Genomic DNA, 4,742 nt, shown 5'->3' with positions numbered 1-4,742 from the left:
CAGGGATGCGAAGTGCGGGGGGTGAGGTGGGGGTGTTTGTCACAAATGTGAAGTACTACTGCCACCTAGAGGCTAGACACAAAAATGCAACCTGGATCTCTTTATACATACAAGACAGTTTCCCACCTTAAGAACCAATGGAAGAATGGATGAAGAAAGTATGGAATATATACATATTAGAGTACTACTCAGCAGTAAAAAACAATGACTTCTATCCCACTAAACTCAGGAACACGACAAGGCTGTCCACTCTCTCCATACCTCTTCAATATAGTGCTTGAAGTTCTAGCAATAGCAATAAGAGAACATAATGGGATCAGGGAAATTCGAATTGGAAAGGAAGAAGTGAAACTTTCGTTATTTGCAGATGATATGACAGTGTACATAAGCGACCCCCAAAACTCCACCAAAGAACTCATAAAGCTGATAAACACCTTTAGTATTTTGGCAGGATACAAGATCAACTCCAAAAAATCAGTCGCCCTCCTATACACAAAGGATATGGAAGCAGAGAGGGAAATCAGAGAAGCTTCACCATTCACGATAGCCACAAACAGCATAAAATATCTTGGGGTAAATCTAACCAAGGAAGTGAAAGATCTATTTGACAAGAAATTTAAGGCATTAAAGAAAGAAATTGAAGAGGATATCAGAAAATGGAAGGACCTCCCTTGCTCTTGGATTGGGAGGATCAACATAGTAAAAATGGCAATTCTACCAAAGGCAATTTATAGATTCAATGCAATCCCCATCAAGATCCCATCAAAATTCTTCACAGATCTTGACAGGACAATAATCAACTTTATATGAAAAAACAAAAAACCCAGGATAGCCAAAACAATCCTATACAATACAGGATCTTCTGGAGGCATTACCATCCCTGACTTCAAACTCTATTACAGAGCTACAGTGATAAAAACAGTGTGGTACTGGCATAAAAACAGAGAAGTCGACCAATGGAATCGTATAGAAGACCCGGATTTTAACCCACAAACCTAGGATCAACTCATTTTTGATAAAGGAGCTAAAAGTATACAATGGAAGAAAGAAAGCATCTTCAACAAATGGTGCTGGCACAACTGGATGTCAACCTGTAGAAGAATGAAAATAGACCCATATCTATCACCATGCACAAAACTTAAGTCCAAATGGATTAAAGACCTGAATATCAGCCCGAACACATTGAACCTGATAGAAGAGAAAGTGGGAAGTACCCTACAACAGATGGGCACAGGAGATTGCTTCCTATGTTTAACCCCAGAAGCACAGACATTAAGGGCAACATTGAATAAATACGACCTCCTGAGACTGAGAAGCTTCTGTAAAGCAAAGGACACTGTCACTAAGGCAAAAAGGCAACCTACTGACTGCGAGAAGATCTTCACCAACCCCGCAACAGACAAAGGTCTGATCTACAAAATATATAGAGAACTCAAGAAACTAGACTTTAAAATGCTAATTAACCCAATTAAAAAATGGGGCACTGAACTGAACAGAGAATTCTCAACAGAAGAAGTTCAAATGGCCAAAAGACGCTTAAGGTCATGCTCAACCTCCTTAGCGATCAGGGAAATGCAAATCAAAACAACTTTGAGATATCATTTTACACCTGTCAGAATGGCTAAAATCAAAAACACCAATGATAGCCTTTGCTGGAGAGGCTGTGGAGGAAGGGGTACCCTCATCCATTGCTGGTGGGAATGCAATCTTGTGCAACCACTGTGGAAGTCAGTGTTTCGGTTTCTCAGGAAATTCGGGATCAACCTATCCCTGGACCCAGCAATACCACTCTTGGGACTATACCCAAGAGATGCCCTATCATATGACAAAAGCATTTGTTCAACTACGTTCATAGCAGTATTATTTGTAATAGCCAGAACCTGGAAACAACCTAGATGCCCTTCAATGGAAGAATGGATAAAGAAAGTGTGGAATATCTACACATTAGAGTACTACGCTGCGGTAAAAAACAATGACTTCTCAAATTTTGCATGCAAATGGATGGAAATAGAAAACACTATCCTGAGTGAGGTATCCCAGACCCAAAAAGATGAACATGGGATGTACTCACTCATAATTGGTTTCTAGTCATAAATAAGGGTCACGGAGTTTACAATTGATGAATCTAAAGAAGCTTAATAAGAAGATGAACCCAAGGAAAAACATATAGTTATCCTCTTGGCTATGGGAAGTAGAAAAAATTGCCGGGAGAAAATTGGGATCTTGGGGGTGGGGTGGGATGGCGGTAAGGGGAGTTGGGGAGAGAAAAGTTAGAAGGGAAGGAGGGGGGGACTTGGGGAAAAAGGATGATTGGGATAAAGGAAGATTGGATAGGGGAGCAAGGAAGCACAATTCTTAGTTAAGGGAGCCACCTTAGGGTTGGCAAGAGACTTGAACCTAGAGTGGCTCCCAGGAGCCCAAGGTGATGTCCCCAGTTAGTCCCTTGGGCAGATAAGGATAGGGAACCTGAAATGACCCTATCCTATAGCAATACTGATGAATATCTTGCATATCACCATAGAACCTTCATCTGGTAATGGATGGAGATGGAGACAGATATCCACACTGGAGCACTGGACTGAGCTCCCAAGGTCCCAATGATGAGTGGAAGGAGGGAGAAGATGAGCGAGGAAATCAGGACCACGAGGGGTGCACCCACCCACTGAGACAATGGGGCTGATCTATTAGGAGCTCACCAAGGCCAGCTGGACTGTGACCGAAAAAGCATAGGATAAAACCAGACTCTCTAAACATGGCGAACAATGAGGGCTGATGAGAAGCCAAGGACAATGGCACGGGGTTTTGATCCTACTTCATGTTCTGACTTTGTGGGAGCCTAGCCAGTTTGGATGTTCACCTTCCTAGACATGGACGGAGGGGGGCGGACCTTGGACTTTCCACAGGGCAGGGAACCCTGACTGCTCTTTGGACTGGAGAGGGAGGGGGAGAGGAGTAGGGGGGAGGGGGAGAAGGGTGGGAGGAGGGGGAGGGAAATAGGAGGCTGGGAGGAGGCGGATACTTTTTTTTTCCTTTTCTCAATAAAAATAAATAAATAAAAAATAAAACAAACTCTAAAATTAAAAAAAAAACAACAACAACAAAAAACCAATGACTTCTTGAATTTTGCATGCAAATGGATGGAAATAGAAAACACTATCCTGAGTGAGGTAAGCCAGACCCCAAAAGAGGAACATGGGATGTACTCACTCATATTTGGTTTCTAGCCATAAATAAAGGTCACTGAGCCTATAATTCGTGATCCTAGAGAAGCTAAATAAGAAGGAGAACCCAAAGAAAAACATATAGGCATCCTCCTGAATATTAACCTTCATCAGGCGATGAAAGGAGACAGAGACAGAGACCCACATTGGAGCACCGGACAGAAATCTCAAGGTCCAAATCAGGAGCAGAAGGAGAGAGAGCACGAGCAAGGAACTCAGGACTGCGAGGGGTGCACCCACACACTGAAACAATGGGGATGTTCTATTGGGAACTCACCAAGTCCAGCTGGCCTGGGTCTGAAAAAGCCTGGGATAAAACCGGACTTGCTGAACATAGCGGAACAATGAGAACTACTGAGAACTCAAAAACAATGGCAATGGGTTTTTGATCCTACTGCACGTACTGGCTTTGTGGGAGCCTAGGCAGTTTGGATGCTCACCTTACTAGACCTGGATGGAGGTGGGTGGTCCTTGGACTTCCCACAGGGCAGGGAACCCTGATTGCTCTTAGGACTGACGAGGGAGGGGGACTTGATTGGGGGAGGGGAAGGGAAATGGGAGGCGGTGGCGGGGAGGAGGCAGAAATCTTTAATAAATAAATTAATTAATTAAAAAAAAAGAACCAAATGTCAGAAGTACCAAGGTTCAGAAACTCTGATTTATCTCCATTTCTTGGCAGAATTGCTGACAGTGAGGGCTCATTCTGAACCACTGCTTCGGGAAGACCTACCTGCATTGTTGGTTTTGTTTTATCCTGGTGGAGGGAATGAGGCCTTAAGACAGCTGCCAGAGGAGAGCGTGCCTTTGCAGATCAACTGGCCCTTGACCCTCTGAGTCCAAGCCAAGGAATGCGCACATGTGCCTGAAGTCCTCTGATTGGTGGGACTAGCAGGAGGTGGAGTCAGAGAACTTGAGACCCAGTCAGGCATGGATACACACATGTGCATTTATATGTGTGCACACATATGTGACATGTAAGCGAAGAGGAAAACTCTCAGGAAGAGTTCCAGAGGGAAAACCAGAAAGGGCAATAGGAAGACAGATAAAATATTGCGTGTTTCTCCCCCATGTGGACTCGGGATTTAATTATACCTGAGTGTTCCTGTGTGTGTCCTAGAGAGCCTTCTGTTACTCTAACAAACACCATCACCACACATCACTAAGGTTCATCTCATCTTACTCTTCCTAGCTAACAGTCCATCCCTGAGGAAGGCAGGAACTCAAGGCAGGAACCAGGAGGCAGACGCTGAAGCAGAGGCTATGGAGGATGCTGTTTCCTGGCCTTCCCACTCCTCAGGTCTTGCTTACCTGCTTCCTTATACAACTCTGGACCATCTCCCCTGAGACCTCCCTCAGCAGGCAGTCATCGATCACAAAAATGCTCCACAGGTCAGTCTGGTAGGGTTGTCTTCTCAATTGGAGTTCCTTCTTCTCAAATGTCAAGTTAACCAAACTCTGATTAGACCAGTATGTTGTGTTATAAGCAGTGCGGAGGATCCTCCCATAGACAATAAAAGAATG

The sequence above is a fragment of the Microtus oregoni genome, unplaced genomic scaffold (assembly GCF_018167655.1).
Source record: "Microtus oregoni isolate MIOR12 unplaced genomic scaffold, Mior012 000012F_ref0000307, whole genome shotgun sequence".
Classification (NCBI taxonomy): domain Eukaryota; kingdom Metazoa; phylum Chordata; class Mammalia; order Rodentia; family Cricetidae; genus Microtus; species Microtus oregoni.
The sequence above is the reverse complement of the archived record's forward strand: the minus strand, read 5'-3'. Positions refer to the sequence as shown.